The 24,459-nt window shown below is 35.6% G+C and overlaps 1 protein-coding gene across 4 annotated transcripts in view; it reads right to left on the reverse strand.

The window, feature by feature from the left end:
* LOC128869991 (cadherin-87A) overlaps positions 1-24,459 on the reverse strand; it is a 290,958-nt gene that overhangs the window by 203,699 nt on the left and 62,800 nt on the right. For all 4 annotated transcript variants that reach the window (XM_054112599.1, XM_054112587.1, XM_054112591.1 and 1 more), the window contains exon 2: positions 2,138-2,249. The gene's annotated coding sequence lies outside the window, so the exon portion shown is untranslated. The remainder of the gene's footprint in view (positions 1-2,137; positions 2,250-24,459) is intronic.

A 24,459-nucleotide genomic window follows, 5' to 3' on the forward strand; every position in this document is an offset into this window, starting at 1 on the left:
ATGCCCGCCATCTGGCAAATTTGGTAACAAGCAGCAAGGCGGTCACTTCCAAAGAAGCACTAAAGATGCTGGATATTGATGCCAGTCAGTGGACAGCCAGGCGCAGCCTGTCAAAACTGGGGCTAAAGGCAGCGGAGAAGAAAACCAAGCCAATGCTGACAAAAAGACATGTGCGGTTGAGGCGGGATTTTGTTGCGGCTCACCAAAGCTGGACAGTTGAAGATTGGGATCAGGTACGTCTTTATAAATGGATTATAAAAGACCTTTTTTCATAAAATTTCAAAACGATTGCAGGTTATTTGGTCTGATGAAACCAAAATCAATCGATTTCAGTCAGATGGTCGGGCCTGGTATTGGGTTAAAGACCCAAATGCAGTCCAGCCACATCACATCAAGCAGACAGTAAAACATGGTGGTGGCTCCATTATGGTGTGGGGCTGCATTTCCAAAAATGGTTTGGGTCCTTTAGTACGAATAGACGGTATAATGCGGAAAGAGGAATACCTGGCCATATTGCAACAAAATCTGCCGGGTGTAGTGGAAAGTATGGGTCTTACTTTTTCAGCAAGACAATGACCCTAAGCACACCGCACATGTTGTACGAAATTGGATGCAACGCCAAAAATTTCGTAACTTGAAGTGGCCTCCACAATCACCGGACATGAACCCAATCGAAAATTTATGGAGTCATGTAAAATCGAAGCTTGCCGAATATTCAAGTCCGCCCAGTGGAGTTAATGAGCTGTGGGAGCGAACACGCGATGTATGGGATGCTATTCCGACTGACTTTGTCTTGAGGTATACACGAAATATGCCCAATCGTATCCACGAGCTGAAAAAATCCAAAGGTATTGGACATCTTATTAATATTTATTTTATTTATTGTAAAAAATAAAAAATGGGTTGAGTGCAAAACTGTAACATTTGTCTTTATTTGCATTATTGCTTGCTACTAGTGTTGTTGTTGTTGCATTGACACCAAACCGGTTTGAGAGAGAGAGTACATACATGCCAATAAAGTTATGCAAAAAAAATATTTGATTTGTTAAAACATGTCTAAAAAAAAATGTGTTGAAATAGAAAGTATTACATTTTGTTACAGTTTTGCTCTTCAGTGTATATTGTAGGTATTAAGTTAATTAGTAAGCATCTAGCGTTGTAAGAAGGCAATGGATCCTCGAACTTTAAAGATCTAACAGTAAGTTTTTAAAATAGAAAATAGGAATGTTGAGATTTGGGGAATCCGTGGACGATGCTAAGGTTTCAACGTTTTGGGACGCCATCTAAGTTTTGACCACACTTGAAGTGTGTACAGGTGAATTTTTCTGTTGAAATATTCTAGTAATAGGGCCAAATGTCTCGAAATAAAAAGCTTTATAGATGTTTCCCATACTATAGCACTACTTTCACGGCTGTCATGTCGACTCAAGTACGTTTCCTCCTTTCTTAAGTCCAGGAAATAGTTATTGTATCCTACCGGCTCATCCAGATTGAACTTCCTTACGCCACTAAATACTATTTTTATCTATTCACCGGGAGCGTTATTTGTAACAGAACTCCAAATCATGTGGCCCCTTGCAAAATCCAAGTCGCGTTTTTTACGAAATTTATTCAAAGGTATTTTTTTGTGTGTCATTTTTTATGCTTCAGATGTGCTTTTAGAATAACCCTTCGAACGATAGATTTGCTGGCTGCAACATTTGCCATTTCTTTAATTTTTATTATTGGAAGGGCGGAATTTTATACAATCCTAGGGTTTTTGCGGGTTTCCTTCGGTGCTAAAGCCATCGCCGTTCTGCTTTTTTAGTTCTTGCCTTCTTTCACGTATAGATCCACAACGTTTGGACTTCGACCAATCTTTTTAGCAATTTGGCTATCTGAAAGTCCATCTAAGGTCCAGATATCGAGATATCTGTTAAACCTTTCTACTTTCCCCACAAAAATATTTGTAAAAAATTAACGCCAGTCACTGGAAACTTATACTTTATTAGACCAAAATTCAATGAGCTGTAAAACTGCGTAGTCAACATTTTCACTATTTACTCTGTTCTCTTTATAGGCATCGTGTGGACGGAATATTTCTCCATTTACATTTGGTGAAATGGACAAATCTAAATACTATAATAATTGGGCTTACCTTTAATAAATCTTTACTTGCCCGATATAACTACATATAGGAATGCCTAGTTTCAGGACAATTGTGTTTTTTTCTTGAATTCACTAAATGGTCCGATGTCAATTAATCAAATCTGGAAGAGAATAGAAATTATTACAGTAAAATATGAGTTACATAGTTATGACTAAACTTAAAAGTAGAGATATCAGCTACTCGAATTAGATTTCAACTCTAAAATATGTATGGTCTCTGATAAAACTGAAGACACAAGCGTGAACTTATCAAAATCATACCATATGATATTTTTATTAACCAATAATTTTTGGAAGTAATTTTACCAGTTAAAAATTCGCTTGTGTCAAAATAAATCAAAAATTCATCTGAGTTAGCAAAACAATAACAGTACAGTGTACTCCCTCTTAACGCTCTCTTACGCACAAATCATTAAAAAAAAATTGAATTGTTTTCTATTGACACTTTTCTCATAAGCGCACACCTCCCTTAGGTGCCCGCATAAGAGAGACTATAATGTATCAGATACGAGCAAGCCAATGCATGGGTTGAACAAAAATCGTGGCAGTCCTATTGTGATGCCACTTGTTTGAACTCAAGTTTTCGTCTCTAATTCTTAGCCCAAGTACCCGACGGCAGGTGTACTTAATGTAGTGCAATAGGTATATCTAGGTTAATAAGGTAGAGCCATTTGACTCCCTAAAAAACGTGAAATATTGCGAAAAACTCTCAGGCATGCACAGAAGTAAGAGTGTAGACAGCGATGCCTCTGGTCAGACTGACGCGGGTTAATCTGGGGCGTATTATCATTTGGTAAAACGATTAACGTTTCTAAATTTGAAGACCTTCTCAAAGAAGCGAGACAATCATATTTACGTGACTATAATAGGTATTTCATGCCAAATAGTGTTCCTAACTTGCTAATTCATGGTTTAAATAGCTAATTTCACTTACCAATAGTTGAATCGAAAATACAAAGGTATAAGGAAATATAGAAGCATACAATAAATTGTAGAATATTTTCTAATACAGATTTCAGAAGCACTTTAATGGTTACTTCCGACCCTTGCATTAGTAATTTACTATAAGAGACAACTTTCAAAAACAATAATCTCCAGAAGATTTCAGAGAATATTTAATTTTAGGGGAGGACAATAAAATACTGTGCAAATGTTTAGCTTGAGGAGTATGAAATAAATTATATTATAATATCAATTTTGTGTTTTTTTCTTTTTTTCATGTGTTAGAGAGGTAAATAAAATGCTAAGACTATAAAAGAGAATAAATATCTATATTAATATAGTTGAAACAGTTGACAGATGTAAGTATTTGCCCAAGTTTAGATGACTAGTCTCCAGTATTAGATGACTGGGAGGAGAAGGTCAAGGTCATATAATATATCCAATTGTAGAGTTTAGCAAAACGAAGTTAATAAAAAAATGTTATCAAACTAGGTAAACATTATGATTTTTACCGTTTGCGTAAGCTACTGACAGATTGCGCGCAAAAGTGACGTGCCAACCTAAACAAGGTACTTAATATGTTTTTAAATGCGAACCTCTTGTACACAGGGCGGTAAAAGAAAGACTGTAAAATATTTAAGGAGGTTTTATAATACATATTACGGATCAAAAGAAGCAGGAACGTCTGGATAAGCGTGGGTCCTCAAAGAAATCATCTTGAAGTTATAGTAAGTTGTTCTTTCATACTATTAGCTATTTAAATATTTTAAATTTTTTCTGTTAACACGCTGCATATACATGTATATGTCAAATGCCCCAACACTTCAATGTAATTTTTGTAGACAAGCAGTGCATAGCAGTAAGCTGACTCGCAAAGAAATTTATTTATGGACCTACATACCTATGATTAGAAAGTATCGGGTATGTTTAAATAAAACAAAACAGAGTTAAATTTCAGGCAAATTTATTTTATCTCCTTCAAAATATGACCCGTCTGAAGCAACACACATGTGCCAACGTTTAACCCAGTCCTCCATGCACTCCTGGTAGGCCGACGAAGGGATGGCCTTCAGCTCCTTCGTCGCATTCTCTTTGATATCCGCTATCGACTGAAATTTCCTTCCACGAAGTGGTAACTTCAACTTGGGAAACAAAAAGAAGTCGCACGGTGCCATATCATACTTGGTGCTGGTATTTACTTGGTCATGGCGCGTTATCATCATGCAAAATCCAAAAATTGTTTACCTCGATGGAAGGTAATCATGGTGCACTACGCCTTCGCAATCGAAGAAAACAGTCAACATCACCTTCCCGGTACTTTTTGATCATAGGGTATGTACCTATATATGTATGTTTCAGCATATTGTATAAACTCTTATACACATTTTGCATCAAATGATATATAATAAACCCCATTTGATTCAATTAATTTTCATTTTAACTAAAACCCAGTACAACAATTTAAACGCTTTTATGACTCGAAAATTTCGATATTTATTAACTAATTCTAATAATCAGTCTTACAAAGTAATTTACATGTTGAATAAACAACGTAATGAATATGCCAATACACATGCATACATACACACATGCACACATTTATACCAGTATGTCAATATGAGTATAATTTATTCATTTCGAATGCAGTATTTTCGGTAGGAGTTATTGATAAATGCTTGAATAGGTGAGTGTATGTATGAATGTGTGGCGGCAGTCGTAGTCAATTGGCTTTGGGCGGGACTATCATTCGGTGGGTACCGGTTCGATGCCTATTGAGAACATGAAATATCAGGTGATAAAAATAATTGTTTTTTGTTATTAATGTTGTTGTAACAGCCTTAAATGTTTTTCATAAACTTTTGCGGAATACTGCTGATACGAACGCTATAAGCCGGCTATAAATGCAGGTCAATCTGGTAACGACTGTCACCTCTCAATAACGGTCCCACCCCAATAACGGTCACCTCTCGACAAGCCTTGGCAAACCTCCAAGTATATTTCTGCTATGAAAATGCTGTATACCATCTGCCGTTCAGTACCGGCATAAAAGCGTAGGCCCCGCTTTTTTGATAGGACAACATCTAAACGTGCACTACAATTGGAGAAAGCGCTCGACTAAGCACGTAATATCTCTAATCCCATATTAGCATCTATTATGTCTTTAAAGGGTGGTAAGAAAAAATTTTAAATATTTAAGGGGGTAATAGCATTAAGCAAAAGAAGCAAAAAGGCCTCAATAAGCATAGGTCCGCAACCTAAAATTTTTGGAAATATGTATAGTTATTCTTAGCTCTTTGTTACTTAAGGGATTAGGGGTAGTCAGAGGCCCGCAAAAATCCAATTCCTGTATTTTACAAAAATAAAAACATAGCATTAATACATCATATTTCGATTTGACTTTAGCAAAATTTCAAAACAAAAAAATTAATAATTACAAAAGTTATCGCTGTTTGTGTAGAGCCCGTTTCTCCAGAAGTCCCTAGCGGTTATCATCACAAGTCCATGGAGATTCATCTAGAATCAATCGGACAAGAGAAATTTTTTTATTATTAGATAATCTTGTGCCTGACCGAAGCTTTGTTTTCAAAATTAACAATATGGCGGCCTTAGAAAATATTTTTCAGGTTTTCGAGAAAAAAACAGACAATTAATTGTTTAAAAAAATCGAAATTTTTTAAAACAAATTTCAAAAAACAAATTTTTTCAAAATTCTGACTACCCCTAATCCCTTAAATGTTTTTGACAAACAGGCGCTTCTAACTATATTACAATTTCGGCAAGACACAATAGTTGGTCTTTTGCAAGACATTTCCTTGGGTCTAAGGCAACAAATATGGTGATCTAGCTCATTTTTTAATTGACATTACGAAGCATTTTTATGTAGATCCATGGTGGTGGTGGCCGCCGGAGCCGAATGGGTTGGTGCATGACTACCATTCGGAATTCACAGAGAGAACGTAGGTTCGAATCTCGGTGAAACACTAAAAAATAAGAAAAACAGTTTTCTAATAGCGGTCGCCCCTCGGCAGGCAATGGCAAGCCTCCGAGTGTATTTCTGCCATGAAAAAGCTCCTCATAAAAATATTTGCCGTTCGGAGTCGGCTTGAAACTGTAGGTCCCTCCATTTGTGGAACAACATCAAGACGCACACCACAAATACGAGGAGGAGCTCGGCCAAACACCCAAAAAGGGTGTTCGCGCCAATTATATATATAATATGTATATGGTTTTGGCGGAGCTATGGTCTGAGTGACACAGCCCAGACCTAATTAGCACAAAATATGCCATTTTGATACACCACACTACTTTTTATTAGTCGTACCATCTAGATTTGTCTATGAATCTGCCTCAAAATAGACGGCATTTTCTTCCTGAAATTTATTTCAAGTTAACCATCGAGAATTTCACCAGACCTATGCCGTAGACCACCGACCCTTGAGCACTCACATAGATAGTAAAAGACTCTTTCCTTAGATTCTTCTTGATTCTTGATTTTTCGTTATACGGCCACCTCATCTTCCTGGCATGGTCTCCCACATTTGCCCGTGGCCAGTGGACGGTTATTGTTGAGGCAATTCTAGATATGTCTGATCGTGGCTTTAGATGGACGTAGACACGTAGGAAAGGGCGAATATGTATTATAGCCTCCACTGTCGCCTGAATTAGAACTCCAATTTTTTTTTCTTTGATGTCCAAAAATATTTACCTATAATAATCCTGTAAATAACTAATAGCTACAAATTAATCAAAAATGCCAACAAAGCCGATCCACTGAGCGGTTTCGAGAGAGTTCGAATATCCTTCTAATAAAGATGTCGCGCCGGCTTCGAACTGGAAAGAGGGAACTTTGCACATCTTACACAACTTTGTTTTTTATGTTTTCAGTTTTGTTATTGTTTTTTCATAGTTTAAGAAGAGCATAACTTGCCGTTACTTTACGTAGAAGAAAATTCTCAATATGGCATGAAATAAAAACAAAATTGCCAAAAACCAACACGATTTTTGAGTGATTTCTAGCTTTCACTTTGATTTTCAATCATTTTTTTTTGCTAGTCAATTCCTGTATTTTACAAAAATAAAAACATAGCATTAATACATCATATTTCGACTTGACTTTAGCAAAATTTCAAAACAAAAAAAATTATTAATTCTAAAAGTTATCGCTGTTTTTGTTGAGCCCGTTTCTTCAGAAGTCCCTAGCGGTTATCATCACAAGTCCATGGAGATTCATCTAGAATCAATCGGACAAGAGAAATTAGTTTTATTAATAGATAATCTTGTGACCTGACCTGATGAGCATCAACGCGATTTTTTGGGTCGTCACTTTGACGCTTAGTTTCAGGTTCATGTTGGAAACACCACGTTTCACCACCAGTTGCAATGTTGTTAAGGAAGTTCTCGTCTTTTCTCGCCTCTTTAATGAGGTCTTTCGAATGTTGAATTCTGAGTAATTTTTGGCCCTCAGATAACTTGTGCGGAATGAAACGTATACAGACCTTTCGTAAGCCCAAATGATCAGCTAAAATGCGATAAATCGATGTTATGGAGATATTCAACTTCGATTCCATGAATTTCAACGATGATTTCGTTTCATTTTTGATAAATTTACGAACAATTTCGATGGAGTTTTCGGTGATTACTGATTTGTGTTCATTGTCATTTATGTCCTCACAACCATCTCTGAAATGTGTAAACCACTCATGAACTCTGGAACGAGATAGACAATCATCGCCATAAACTCTTTTTCATCAGTTCAAATGTTTCGGTAAACGTTTTACCGATTTAAAAAAAAAATTGATATTAGGTATTTATTCGAAACTCATTTTTGCACCGATGACACAAACTTACTAACACTTAAGACGCAATAACATCACTGCCACTGAACCGAATGTCACAAAGCTTTCATTGGAAGTCAGGTAGGGATGTAACTTCCAACGCACTACCTCAATAAAAAGTTGGGGCTATCAAAAACATTTTTATGATGCCAGTCTTGTTTATTTTCCACTTCACCTTGTAGGTTAAATTTTCTAAGTGGCGTACAAAGTTTAGAACTTTGCTTTATAAGGTTTATTTTATATAATGAGACTTTACTTTTATATTAAATTAAATTCCATAAAAAATATTGCGGATTTTCTAAAAAGATAAAGTCACTTAGTTATGTGACCACTAGTGTATGCTCATTGACAATTGAGAATGAACCAAACGAATTTACCAATTTTATTTGTGCTTAATTGCTATTATCAGGCTTGTATTTAATACCTTATTTTAAATTAGCGTTGTATGCATGGTAGGTATGTATTTCTTATTGCTCTAATGGAATTTTGCAAAATTAAATTTGCAAAAATTCGGTAGCGCTTGTAAATTTGAAAGCACTTTTTAGAGCTAAGGACTTTTCTGCTTATATTGCATAAAAACAATTATTATATTATATTGTTGGCTAGTTTCCGTTACATAGTTTGGATAGAACTAAATTTACAGATACATATATTGTATATAGGATAGATATATGTATATATATTTCTTTTTTAATTTGTTTCATTAAATGATGCTCTAATCATTTGCCCACGCGCAGCATACAATACAATTCACACATTCAGACATGCTTTTATACATAGATACATACATACACACTTTCAATGCTCAGTTCTATTACGAGGGTAGCAATATTTGTATGTAATTATGTCCTAATGTTTCTAAATTAAATCAGCATTAAACGCTGCAGCAGGAGGAAAAAAGTATAATTAATTGCCGCTGCTACTCGACCTGGGCGAACCCAAGCTTCGGTGAAAAGGCAAATGTGGAATTATGGAAGATTTGGTAGTCGAGTGTCCAATCGAATAGGTGGCGGTAGCAGCAGACAGTGGCGCAACACCTGGGGCAATAGAAGCTACACAAAAGTGAATAAATGTTAATTTAAAAAAATTATAGAAAATGAATTTTTATATAAATATTTAGTAAGCCTAAGGGTGAGTAAAGTTAATTCGGTGGAAAAAGCAAATCGCAACCCGGCAACACAGATACTGTTAATTTATGCAGACAATTTCCGTATAACAAAGTTGAACATTTGAGCCACATTCCATAATTCCCTTTTTATTCTTGGACATTGTTTAGAAGCCTTGTACAATGGCACCTATTATATATAAGAGGATGGTAGGTAGGGAGGTGAAATGGTTAGGGTACCACTCTGGCACACCCCAAGTAACACTAAAACACCGATTCGATGCCATTATGAGACCTCAAACAGATATCTACAGCCAGCCAGAGTTGTTCATGTAGTGGAGAAGGTTGATGGTATTTAATTGTCTAAGTGCCAAACCCAGGCATTTACAGAGAAAGTGGACCTCAGTAAACGCAGCTAGAGTTTGGAAATTGAATGGCGTGGAGTCCCAAGGACTTTTTGAGTACTCCGTCTATAGAATTGAGACCAAAGGGTTTTCGAAATATATTAGTACATGAAGAAATTCAGCTTCATCTTTTCTGCACTTTCCTGAGAAAAAAGTAGTGCAATTGCCATTTAGTAAAAGTCAGGAGATGCCGGTGATCGGGTAGAAGGTCTCTGAGACCGATTCAGTCCCCTTCCTAGCAAACTGATCTGCAATTTTATTTCCCCCTATGCTCCTATGTCCTGGAGCCCTTATCAGAGAAAAGTTAAGTGCACAGCCAAAATATTTGATCTCCTCCTTACAGGTGTTGACTAGTTTGGATCCGCATTGGTGTCGTCAGAGCCCTGAACGCCGATTGTCTATCGGAAACAATTTTAACATCTCTCTCCCCCCACGTTCCCTAAGCATTTTGCATGCCTGCAAGATCGCAAAGACTTCTGTCTGAAAAACACTAGCAGTATTCGGCAGTATAAAGAAAATAGATAAAAATAAAAAATCCCGATGAGAAAACAGATTTGAAAACCGAGACACCAGCTTCGGTATAGATTTTCCTCTCATTCCAATTCTCCCTACTTGGATAGATTGCCATGGCACGACCGTCAAGCTTCAGTTTGCGCATCTGTGCTTACATATAAAAGGATACTAATAAGCAATTTTTATTTGATAATTTAACTTGTTTTAAGAAGCATTTTACAATATATTCGCTATTCGCCCTGCATAAGGCCTGCTACCGTTGTGTTCGGGAAAATCACACTCGAATTAAGCTGGATGCTCCATCGCTGACATGATTTTTTAGTAGCTGTTTGTGAGCTATGGCAAATTACTTCGTTACTTTAGTCACAGTTGGTATGGCAAGATCCCGATTAAGGTCGCTATTCCCTATATAATATGGCGCTATTCCTTATATACTATGTTCCGCAGACGTTGGATACAGGCCATGAAGTTTTGGCTAACGCATCCTCCAAATTGTCTACCGTAAATCCACACCGGTCTTAGTGTCTGTTTGTAAATAAGCAATTTGTGTGTGGCGGATCAATAAGCATGAGCGCCGACCAGTGAGGTAATATAGTTTATTTAATTTCAAGTCAAGCTCTTCTAGTTTTTTCTAGACATGAGCTTTTCAGCGCAGTTTGGCATCAGATGTTATGTCCAGATGTTTGAAATCGTTGAAGTATAAGATTATCTAGGCATCGACGAAGATTGACTTGTAAGTAGCGTTTTTAGGGCTTTTGTTTAGCTTCATTCTCCTTCTACAAAATATTGCAAATCGAGCGAGTGGCAGGGAGTCCCCGGAGGAGCCCCGAAATAAAATTATTTTGCGATGAACATCATAACCGAAGACGTTGGTGTTTGACTACCATGCGGAAATGCAAAGCTTCGAAACACCGCCACGAAGCACCATTTAATAGAAATTTTTTTTTCTAATAGCGGTAGCTCCTCGGCAAACAATGGCAACATCAAAATGTATTGCTGTCATGAAAACGTTCCCCATAAAAAAACATTTTTTTCCTTGCTAACGGCCCAACGCTTGAATGCTTGAAGGTAAGAAAACACAGAAAGCGTCAGCAGAACAGTTATTAAAAGTTAAAGCAAGTTTTCAACTACGCGGCTCGTTTTTAGGATTTCAAATCTCACTATAAATGAATTATCCAAATAAATTCAAATGCAAAACGGAAATTCAACTTCAAATTCTCTTTATTTTGCTACATTAGAATTAAGTGAGCCATAAATTTGCATACGAGAAAAAATTTAAAAACTCTTGAGAAAATTTCTTGAATTTTGTGGATTTACTAAAAACTACGATGTCCAAATTCCTATGTCCGCCAATATAATATTTGCATTTGAGTATGTGTATAGGTACACTTGTGATCAGATAATTAAATCACTTTATCTTTTTTACAATATTCGCAATACTTTACATGCTAATTTTTTCCTTATTTTTTTATAAAAACACGGTTCGTTGAATAACAAAAAATTTACAAGTCAAAAAGCTGAACTTTGTACAAAATTCACAAAAACTTAACAAATATCAAAAAATTGTCATGAAAAGTTTTCATCTTTTAATCAGATTTTTTAAAAACTTCTGGGTACGCAGCTTTCTAGCCCATCCAATGTTAATATAATAAAGTGTAAGTTTGAGTAGCTCGAAAACGCGTTGATTTATAACAATTTTTTGCATACGATGTTCAGCATTTTCTTCCATATAAAATAGTACAAATACGAGCGTGTACGTCCTATGAATGCAACTCGTCCATTGTGAAAAGACAAACTGACTTAATTATGTGAGCAAAAGTGTACAAGGAATATGTACATATATATGTGTATATTAAGTTGGAAAGTGCAAATAATCATTTTAATATTTAACCCTCATGCATAAACATAGAAACGAGTGCATACCCTGCAGAGAAAACCCAAAGTAGCCATATTATAGTTCAGATGCTGGTATTTGGTATTTAAGAGAAGAAATCATACTAGTTCGTCATTTAACTCTTTCCGTCTCGGTGGTTAGCGTTGCTAACCACCTATTTTTTATTTTTTTTACGACGGTTGGTGGCATTTATGTTTTTAATTTTGCACGAATATTGATTATTGCTCCCTTTTAAGTGAAGAGGGCGCTAATAGCTAGAAATACACCCACCACGTGTTGAGGAAATTTAAAGTAAAAATCCGTGGCCGCGCGTTTTTGGGAAAGCTAGAAGTAAAAATTCATAATAAATTCAATAACGCAATTTATGGTTAGATTTTTGTGCAAATTTAGTTCTTGTGGTGTGTTTGATACACAGTGGTTGCTTTCTCGCTTAAATTTCAATTATTTTACGAATATTTTTTATAATCAGTGGTGGTTAGCAACAATAACCACCGTGACGTAAGTATTCCTAGAATTTGTTTTTTTATACGGTCACTATGAGTGGGACTTTCTTTGGTATTTACAATATTTTAGGCAATTATTTCAATAATGCAACGATCATTGACGCAAAGGGAAATTGAAGAATGTTTGTATGAAGATTTACCTTCAGGACGTGAAAGTGAAGCCAGTTCCGATGAGGATGAAAATCTAGACACGCCTGAGTGGCCAGTGTCAAAATCGATATTGGATGTGATAAGACTATGGTAAGTTATATAAAGTCCGTCCTATGCTAGAAATAATTATAAACCATCCGAATGTGTCGCGATCGATGAAAGCATGATAAAATTCAAAGGTCGCAGTTCTCTCCGAAAAAAACTGTCAAGCGGGGTTACAGTCGGGATACTGTTTGGATTTTGATATATATGTAGTTAAAAAAGGTACTTCTGTGGAGACAGATCTAGGTGCCAAGGTTGTAAAAAACTTTTGCGAAAGCCTTGAAGGGAAAAACCATAAGATATTTTTTGACAATTATTTCAATGGCTACCCTTTGCAAGTACATCTAAAGGAAAAAAAAGTTTTGGCTTGCGGAACTGTGAACTCAGACAGAAAGTTTTTGCCAGTACTAAAAGATGATAAACAATTGCGAAGAGGTCAACATGACTATCAAATAAGTGACTCAAATATAAGCGTTTTAAAATGGAAAGACAAACGATCCGTTTTTATTTTCTCGACCTATCTAGACCCTCAAGATGTGGAACAAGTTACTCGCAGGGAACATGAGGGAAGTGCAGTTAGGATCGATTGCCCTCTGGCTATCGAGAAATACAACAGCAATATGAACTTCGTTGATAAATTCGATCAATTAAAAGCGTGTTACTCCATCGACCGAAAATCCCGAAAGTGGTGGCACCGAATTTTCTTCATTTCTTGGATTGCTGCGTTATAGCTATATAGCTTACAAAGAGCTTCTGATTAACAGACCTCATTTGGATGAGTTGACATTGCAGGACTTTCGCCGCTCAATTTATCAGGGGCTGTTAGCACCTTGCTTCGTAAACAAGCGAGCTCCAGGAAGCTCCGCGATCAGCAATGGATCATGCCCAAGATCTCCTGTACCAGTTGCTATAAAACGGTATAAGCCTAGCGTGCCTGCTGAAATCCGCCATGAGAGTAATCGACACCAACCTCTTAGAGGCACACCTAGAAGATGCGCCTTTTGCATACCAAAAGCGTCCCTGTCCGCACAGTATGGCAATGCAGAACATGCCATGTCCCTCTTTGCATCCGAAAAGGAAAAACATGTTTTTCAGATTTTCACAAGAAATAATTATTTGTAAATTTATTACCAAATTTTGTATTGTCTTTTTTCTAAAAATAAATAAAAAAGTGAAGTAATTGGGTGCATTAGTTTTTATAAATTTTTGTACCCTTCAGCCATGGTGGTTACTGGTGGTTACCACCTTATTTCTCAAAAACCTAACGGTAAATATTTTTTTTTTTTGCATTCGTGTGTTACTTGTATTCCATGTTCACCAATTAACAACAAAAAATAAATTTTTTATGTCGCAGTAAAGAGCATGACGGAAAGAGTTAACAGAGTAATACCAGTAGTAAGATGACAAATTTCCTGCAAATTAGTTGATGTATGTTTTCTTTTAAATAAGAAAATGTGCGTTTAGATAAGAAAGTAGACCCTGATAAATACATTTATGTGAAAAACTTGTTTCGGATTCAGTAATCTATGCACAAACGATTGCGTTTCAGAATTTAAGCTGTTCCAAAATTTTGGAAATGCGTTTTTGTAACGTTAAAAATGCACATTTCGAATACAAGACTTATTTGAGTATAAATAAAACATTTAGTAATACCTTTTAAAGTTTATGTTTCGAAAATGAATAGAGCTATAAATACGGTTTTTAGTAACTGGACCCTGGCGCCACCTAGCCAATAATTCTTTAGCAAAGGTATTCGTCCTCATGCTATCAATGTACAATTCGAATGTGAGCCAGATTGAGCATGAAATTTATTTCGTGCAAAACACATAAATACAATAAAGAAGAATGAGCCAAATCGGTTAATCTGTTCTACAGTTTTAAGGTTATATACAGTCATGAACTAAATGATTTTTATTTATAAGATCTGCCCGTATACAATAAAAACTGCTGAAATTTGGGAGACTTTCCAAACAGGTTAATTTCTTCTCGCTTAAACGAGTTTAACAAAGCGTGTCAATCGTTTCTTTCTCGGCCGCCAATTGGACACACCAAGTACAGCCAAGTCCTTCTCCACCAGATCTCTACAACGCAGAGGATGTTGATTGGCTGCACTTCGTCTATGTCCTCGTAAAGCTCATACAGCTCATTGTTCATCGCCTGCGGTGCCAACGTGAAAAACGTCCAAAAATCTTCTAAAAAAATATTTCTCTCAAACACTCTTAGCGACGCCTCATCGGATATTGTAACCGGTAGGACGGGCATCATGAGAGCCTCATAAAATATTAGTTTTGTTCGTCGAGAGAAGACTCTATTACTCAATTGCCTACTTAGGCCAAAGTAGCAATCAGTTACTTCATCAAAATCACTTGTGACTTAGCAAAATTCTGAGGCAGTCGATATGGAGAGAAATTGTAATTATCAGTTCATTAATACAAGGTTTTCTTAAGCGGTTAGGGGTAGTCTGAGGCCCGCAAAAATGATGATTTTCAATCATTTTTTTTGCTAGTCAATTGCTTTATTTTACAAAAATAAAACCATAGCATTAAAGGGGGAGCCTGGTGTATGAGGTCTAAAAATTGCATCTCTTAGCGATTTTTTTTTTAAGCAAAAAATTAATTTAGCACTGCAAAGTTTTTTCTATCTTTTAATGAACATTTAAAAAGTATAAAAATTTTTTGTACTGGTTAAAATAGGTTGAAAAAAATGTTTAACATAGAAATTAGTAGAGCGCTGCAACGCTGGAGTTTCCAACTGGCGTACAAGATACAGCTCTTAATTATTATCTAAAGCAAAAAATTCAAATGGATTTCTAATTGTCATGATTTTTTATTCTAGATGAACTAAGAAAACTTAGAGAAATTCCCAAATTTCAACTTTTTAGAGGTTTTAAAGAAAAAAATTCCTTTCTATAAAAAAAATTCACTTCAACTTGGTATAAAAATCTTGAAAATTTTTTTTTTTATCCATTTTGTTAGTTCAAAGAGAGAGAGAGAAGAGAATTTATTACTGAAGGGAACAAGCTATGATTCATTTCAAAAGGTTCATTCGTTTTTTCTTTCATTCATATACGCCAATTCAAAGAAATCATAAAAATGAAAAGTCGAGAAAAGAAGATAAAGTTTGTACTATAGCTGTCCGGTCACAGCATAACTACCTAACGATCGCCTACCTTTGGCTTTGTATCCACGGAAATATTGAGAATCAGGCTCTGTACTCGTAACTTTGTGTGAATATTTTGAAATATACATATTAGGAATCGCTTAAAACGAAAAAAAAAAAATTGATTTTTTTGACCTTATAAACCAGGCTCCCCCCTTAATACATCATGTATCGACTTGATTTTAGCAAAATTTCAAAACAAAAAAATAATAACTCTAAAAGTTATCGCTGCTTGTGTAGAGCTCGTTTCTCTAGAAGTCCCTTGCGGTGATCATCACAAGTCCCAAAATCAATTGGACAAGAGAAATTAGTTTTATTAATAGATAATCTTGTGCCTGATCGAAGCCTTTTTTTCAAAATTAACTAAATGGTGGCCTCAGGAAATATCTTTCAGATTTTCTAGAAAAACCGCCAATTAATTGTTTAAAAAAAATCGAAAATTTGGAAAAAAAATTCTTGTAAAAAACTCGTGCCTGTTTTTATGTTTTTCAAAAGCAGTACAAATTTTATTAAAATCTAACAAGCGGTTTTTAAGCTACAGTGATCATCAGTTCAAAAAACATAGTTTTGAGAAAAACGCATTTAAAGTTTTGTAAACGCTCCGCGGAGCCCGAGCCAATTGTTAATTGTTGAATAACTTGAAAAGTATTTGTCCGAATCAGTTCAAAATTTCACACAATATTTTTAAGATATTATACTTTAAGAATACGCAAGAAAAAATCATTTTTTTTTTTAATTCTGAATAAGCTATTTCAATGTTGTGTTTTTTTTCACAACAGGGAAAAGGATCTCACACTAAATTGTTTTATTATATGATTTTAGTTGACTAGATTTGACTTTTCTTTGAATTAATTCATATTTTCATGTAGCCTCGCACCACGGGTCTGGTATTTTGCTGATACATGGCCGGATAATTGATATTTTGTAGGATATCCGCGTGTTAAAAATACCACCTGCTAGCATAGAGAGCAGGTATAACGCAAACTGGTTGAGCTGAAAAGTGAACTAGTTCACAACTAGTATTTTTTCCGACAAGGTGTGTGCATTACTTCAAATTTTAAAAAGCTGTCTGCACAAATACATGCATTCATTTTAGTCAAAATCATAAGCGTACACTTATGGCTGAGTGCGCGCACGCTTGACAATTTCGCCAAATAAAATTGATATTTATTTATGCAGCTTGCTAGTGAATTGCACAAATATCACGTTTGTTTATCTGTTATGAATTGCTTGGACAATAAACTTTACGTAGTGTAGTTGTCGTAGCGCGGGAAAGTTTTGTCAGCAACACAAACTCTTGATTTTACGATTTTGCACAGATATGTGGTTTAGTAGTTTTAAAACAGGAACAAAAACAAAAACCCAAAGAGTTAAAAGTATCTATGTAGATATGTACAAACATATGGAGTACAAAAACGCATTATAAAATTTGGTGTGGTTTGCTTTAATTCATCAGGGGTTGTGCCTATTGCTGAAATTTATGGGAAGATTATAAGTGAAAAGTATAAGACAAAAATTTCATCCACTTAGTATTGCCATAAATTTTGTGACAAATTTTACAATGCATACGGCGAGAACGAATTCGCAGAAAAAAGTTCCGTTATTTTTACTTTTGCTCGTATGCATTGCCTACTCATAAATTATACTCAGTTTCGTGGGAAATTTCACTTGTTAACAATGGATTGGGGAGCTAAGGAAAATCACACTGCAGTGATTGCATTGCATTAGGATGTCCTAGACTCTCTTCAATGGAGAGCGTTGGATTTCCCAGCAAGAAAACCTTTTTCCTAGATTCATAGCAGCAGAAGAAGAGATTTTAATCCATTGGACTACAGTTGGTGGTCAGAACTGAAGAACATGGCCTGTCGAAGGCCTCACAGAAATTTGCAGAGTCTCAAACAGTCTTTGGTTCAAGCAGCGACGTCAATATCCATGGGACCGTGAATGCTGCAAACGCTGAATGGCCTAATTGTTTGAAGGCTTGTGTAAAAGCAACTGGAAACCATTTCGAAAGAAAATTAAAAATTTGGTTTTTTCAATTCATTAAAAAAGTATTATAATTTCATATCTTTAACGGACTTAACTTGTAACAGAACTTATGGCAGGACTAACTACACGGCGAATGAAAAAAAAACCAATCAGATGGCCTATTGATATCGCCTTTAATACATTTTTGAAGTGAAAACTTCTTTGGAATCGTTGGGAGCGATTTGAGCAAAAGTGAAACGAAAAAAGCGACACTCTTGGCACGAATATTACATATACACGTAGCGACGAACTAAATAACTTTTAGGCCAGCGCCGACAGCATGGCGCGATAGCCGAACGGCTAGCAATGTGAGCTTCCGATCCAAAATCCTTGGTTCGAATCACAAGAAAAAAAAATTTTTTTATACGGTTATTTTATTTTATTTTATGATATGTTTATGAGGAGCTTTTTTTCATGGCAGAAATACACTCGGTGTTTTGCCATTGCCTGCTGAGGGGTGAGCGCTATTAGAAAAATAGTTTTCCTTAATTTTGGTGTTTTCACCGAGATTCGAACTGACGTTCTCTCTGTGAATTCTGAATAGTAGTCACGCACCAACCCATTCGGCTACGGCGTTTGTTTAATTTTACTGATGCAAAAATGAGGAAAAATATATGAATAAAGTTTGCTTACTGTTTACACATTTTCCAAAGGTGACGGAGAACCAAAAAAAAAAGTCGATTTTCAAACAAATACGAATGCATATGTGTAATTGTGTTAGAGTTTCGGTCACGCCCCAGCAAAACGTGCATGCATATGTATGTGTTTGTAACATTCAAAAAAATGTAATTGTGTTAGAGTTTCGGTCACGCAGGTTTTGCTGGGGACGCTCATAATAGCAACCGCGTGTGTATTTTTACATTCGTAAATATTTTCATTTTTAAATATTTACCGCAATTATGCCGAAAAATAATGCAGAAAAGTGTCGTGAATATCGACAGAAAAAAAAATCAATAAATAGCATCACGGAATTCATTCACGAAAATTTAATAAAGTATACACCAGAAGTATCGCGGATACTTAGAAAAGATTACGATAAAGTTCCAATGATTTTAAGTGGCGATTTTAACGTAAATTTTGCATTGGACACAGCGGTTCCTTTAATTGACGTTCTCAATACAACATTCAATTTAAAAATGTGTAACAATCGCACTGAATCGACAACACGATCAAAAACAACCATTGACGCGGTATTTCAAAGACATGTTGACAACATCGAAACCAAAGCATTTGTATCATATTTTAGCTATCATAAGCCACTCGTATCATTTGTTGAAATTGAAAACATTGAGGATGAATAATAATAAAATAAAGAAAATAAAATATGAACTTTATAGCAATATTATAATGAACCTATAATTATCCCGCTCCTAATGCTGCTTTCGTCTCATTCTCTCTCAGTTTGTTTTACGGAAGGTTTCACTTCTATCGCGTCTAACCGTTAGACTGGTGTTTTTTTTTTATGAGGAGCTGTTTCATGGCAGAAATACACTCGGAGGTTTGCCATTGCCTGCCGAGGGACAACCGCTATTAGAAAAAACGTTTTCTTAATTTTGGTGTTTCACCGAGATTCGAACCTACATTCTCTCTTGTCTCCGAATAATAGTCATGCACCAACCCATTCGCCTACGGCGGCCGAAAAAAAGGATTATAGTTTCATATCTATAACGAGCTTAACTGGTAACAGAACTTTTGGCAGGACTAAGTATAATGTACTGCCTTAAACCACACAATTCAATACCAGACGTAAAAGATTACACAATAGATAGAAAGAATACTACCTAAGAACTTGTTTGATATCAAAGCTGATTCATATTCTGATTGTAGTAATATCGGTCAATAGTTTTAGGTGCGCAACAGCCTGACTATTCATTATTATCCACTCCATTATGTTGTTATACTTAACATTTATCCAGTGAAGAAAAAAACAACTCTTCTCCGAAAACCGCTATGGCTACACTGATTTGCTTACAGAAGTGAGAGATTCTGCATTCTAAAGAGAAGACTTCTCATGAAACAGCTGGCGTTAGTGTATTTCCACAACCGACCAGATATTCACAATATGCCAAGTCTTGGAAAAATCCCCTGAAAAGAGAATCGACACACACCATCCTTTTGTATATTTTAATGCTGCATTCAACATCACGAAAAGGAATTGCCTATATGTCGCGATGTCTGAATTTGGTATCCCCGCAAAACTAATACGGCTATGCAAAATGACGTTGCCACCAATACCACCAGCGCCACCAGAATTGGGAGGATCTCTTCGAGCCGTTTGGTACCAAATGGGGTTTCAGATCGGGTAACTCACTATAACGTGGTTCTTTAGCCTGATGCTGGAAAAGATCGTGCAAGCCGCAGAACTTAATCGCTTAGACTCAATTTTTTAACAGCGTACAATTGTTGGCGTATGCTGATGATATGGATATCAGCGGCCTTAACAACCGTTAGTTCTGCCTTTTCCAAACTTGATAAAGAAGCAAAACGAATGGGGCTGGTGATGAAGGAGCTAACGAGGTAAAACAAAGTAACTCCTGTCATCTAACAAACTGTTGACAGTTATGATTTCGAAGTTGTAAAAGACTTCGTATACTTAGGAACCAGCATTAACACCTATAACAATGTCGGCCTAGAAATCCAACGTAGAATCTCTCTTGCCAACAAGTGCTACTTTGGACTAAGTAGACCAGTGAGTAGTAAAGTTCTCTCTCGACGAACAAAACTAACACTCTAGAAGGCTCTCATCATGCCCGTCCTAACGTATGGGGCAGAAGCATGGACGATGACAATATCCGATGAAGCAACGATTGGAGTATTTGGGAGAAAGACTCTGGGGAAGATTTTTGGACCTTCGCATGTTGGTGAGGCGAATATTGCAAGCGATGGAATAATGAGTTGTATGAGCTTTACGACAATATAGACATAGCGCAGCAAATAAAGATTCAGTAGATACAAACGCTCCGGCTCTGAAAGTATTCGATGCGGTACCAGCTGGAAGTAGCAGAAGACCTCCTCTCAGAGGAAAGCCTCTTCAGGTGGATAAGGACTTGGCTTCCTTTGGTGTGTCCAACTGGTGCCGGTTAGCAAGAGAAAAAAACGAAGGTTTAGAGAGGGCTTTTGTTAAGGTTAAAGCTCTCAATGCTTCAATTAATAGAGAGTTGGATGAGGCCATATGATTTTTGAGAGCACCCTGGAGGGCTAGCGCCTTAATAAAAAAAGACAAAAACAGATCTCTACGAATTTTCGACACTTAATTCGGCCTTAAGGAGTAACACATTAGAAAATTGGGAAGAGCGTAAAGGCATATTTGTAATAATTTATTTAATAACAAAGCGATTTCTCCGTGTGATGGCAACAACTTAATTTAATTTTCTGCAACTTATACGATCTGTCCTGGTTTTAAGAAAGTTTTCTCGAATTTTAGAATGTGCCGGATACGAATAGACATTGAGAAACTTCTTTCCGATACTTTTATATTATCGATTATTTAACGAGTACAAGTATCGAGTATATGACGCTATCGAAAGAACACTATTTATTTAACTAACATAGTAAAATTGTTCGCGATCTTTAATAAGCGATAATTTCTCAGACAAAGAGGTCCAAAATTCACTAGTTGCTATATGAAAGAAGAAAAAAACGAATTCTCCAGTCACTAGATGAGCACAAGTGGATTACACTGCAGCGTAAAACACAAAACACAAATTCAATCAATCTCTCAGTCACTCAGTAACCGTGCCATCATTCATTGTATGGAATTATTTGCAGATTCGAATCTATCTGAAAATTCGCACTGTAGCTTAGCTGCAACCACACAATGCCAAATCATACGATACATGTGCAAATTTCAAATGTGGTTGTGTAAATTATGTGCAAGTTAATTTAAAATGTTTACCGCAGTGATAACCGAAGCAAGAGTAAGCAGAGTAAACTTTGTATGCAATTAAAACATTAGATAAGTAAAATCTTCGGTGATATACATACATACATATATGCATAACACTGGACTATAAAATCAAACTTTTTCCCAAAATAAACAACATTCGGGAAATAGATTCTGGTAGAGTGGAGGGGAAAAACCTCATGTTTGTAGGTATACAACCGTCAAAAAAAGGTGCACACCTTACGATTAGAAATTCTAGAATTTTTTTCTTTTATTAAATGTTAACTAGTTTTCAATTAATATATAGTTCAATCTTTAACAAAAGTTATTTGAATCAAAGATTCTAAGTTTGAACGAAATTCAAAAAAATATTCAATACATTTTCATCATAAATTCCAGCTGTTTAATCAGAATTTTTATAAACTTTTGCATACGCAGTTTGATAGCCCATTCAATTTTAGTGCAATAAAGTGGAGATTTGAAATGATTAAAAAATTTTTTTTTTTTGTGGATGGTATTGTGAGCTTTTTCCGTATAAAACACAATTTTCATTTTGTACAAATTTTGGGGACTGCATTCACACGGCTTTTGTTAACCCTCTCATGCCCGATGTTGCATATACGCAACATTGTGTTTCCGAGCCTCTAACTCCCATTATTTTCTAGTTAATGTTTTGAATTTTCTTTTAAATTAGAGCTTACTATGTTGAGAAAGCAAACAGCAAGTTGTTTGGCAGTCAGCTGTACACGCTTTCATTCTGTAGCTATATTTGTGAGCGAGAAGTTGAAAAATTGATTTTGCGAAAAAACGGTGTTGTAAAAAAGTGGAAAAAAATTATTAAAATAATTATTTCATCCTGAAACCAACATTACTACATAAATATAGAAAGGTAAGAGAGGATTTAGAAAAAAACCCTACATCAAAATATTATTTAGTTTGTCTGTAATAATTTTGTTATTTTCTTGTTGCGTATATGCAACATTAGTCTATTGTGGTAACTTTCGAAAAATATAATTTATTTCAGTATACACTTTCTAAGATGCGCCCAAAAGGTCTGACTCAAGCTGAGATCGAAAGATTTGCCAACTTTGATTGGGATGATTCGGCTGACGAGGAAATTGAAGAAGAAGAAGATCAAAATATGGAGGGAATTATATAGGAAACATTGAAAAATTTAGATAACAGAGCTGAAAATGTGGAAGTTGGTTTGATTGACCAAATTATTGGAAGCAAAGATGTTGAAGATTTGAATGAAAATGAAATCGTTGCACAGGAGGTAATGGAAAAAAATTGATTTCAATAGTTTGAAGTGAAGTAGTGCTGAGTTTATGGAATGTGAGACCACCTGGAAAAGTAAATTATGCAGCAATGCGGTGAAAAAACCCATAGAATATTTTAGTACTTTCTTTACGGATGAACTGTGGCTGAAAATATGTGAGGAAACGAATTTATATGCCATGCAATCGAAAGGAATACAATTGAAATGTATAAATTCGAGTTTAGTAAACAGTTGATTGTTGTACCGCAGAGACATTGCACATACAGACGGCAAATCAAAGTATATGCCGCTTATAAATTTTCAATTGGATGTTGCTGCCAAACTTTTGACCGCAAGCCAAACTACAGCTGTCGCCAAAAAGAGAGTTCGTCCATCATCACTCCTTTCGACAATGAATTCACCAGCTGCTTCTACAGGATCTGAATCAAATCCCTATATTGAAGACCCACCAAAATCATTACGACTTGATGGCTATAATCGTTGGCCGGAATGGGGAACAAGAGGCAGATGTAGAGTATGCACCACTGGGTTTCCAAGCTGTAAATGCAGCAAATGTAATGTGCACTTGTGTTCCAATCCGCAAAAAAACTGTTTCGTGTCTTATCATACATAAAATATAAATTAACGGCATTTGTAAAAGAAATAAACTTGTTTTTAAATATATACCACCATTGCCCAATGTTGCATATACGCAACATCCTGTAGCTCTTGAACCAGGACACCTAGGACATTGAAATTTTGAACAGTTAATATTGATGTTAACCCTATCTTATATATCTACTCAAAAAAAATTTAGCCCCGCCCATTTTAGTTCGGGCATGAGAGGGTTAAAGAATGAATTGTATTCTGATTGAAAATGAGTTAACATTAAATTTAAAATAATGAAATGTCAAAATTTAGAAACACAAAGGATGCGTGGTTTTTTTTTTGAGAAGGGGTTTTTCCTTTATTGTGGAGGTCAAAGTTTTCACTATTTTTCCCCATTCTCATTGTAAATCGACATAGGAAACCGTGTGACAGTTATATTTTAGATATAAGATGCGTTCAGCAGTTTTATATAAAAAATAACGGAGAATATTTTTGTGAAATATTTTAACCCTCTAACTCCTCAAAAGAGGAGTAATTTTTGTCTCTGTGGCGGGAAATACCCAAAAGTATTTATAATAGAGGAGTTAACGGGTTAAAATGTAGCACAAAACTATTTGCCATATAATTGTACAGTACCGCAAAATTAATGTTGTTACTTTTTTGTGTTGTACAGTGTTATTAATCTTTACTAAAGCAAAATCTGGTGAACTAATGAACGAATTTTCAGTTTCAAATTACATGCAAATATTTATGCATTCCTGTGTAAATTTAGCTACATGAAATGCATGGCTTTTACCAATAATTTCCAATTCCGAAAATAACGCAGTGTCAGCTATTTGGTATAAAAATAATTACAGCTATTAACTGTTACTAAATTTTGGGTATGGGAATAAGTTTCCCTCCTTTCTTAGCCCAAGTAATGAATTATTTAAGCAATTGAATATTACATGATATTATGCGAAGTGTGTTCCATTGAAAGCTACGAC

This window comes from Anastrepha ludens, chromosome 2 (genome assembly GCF_028408465.1).
Source record: "Anastrepha ludens isolate Willacy chromosome 2, idAnaLude1.1, whole genome shotgun sequence".
NCBI classification, from domain to species: Eukaryota; Metazoa; Arthropoda; class Insecta; order Diptera; family Tephritidae; genus Anastrepha; species Anastrepha ludens.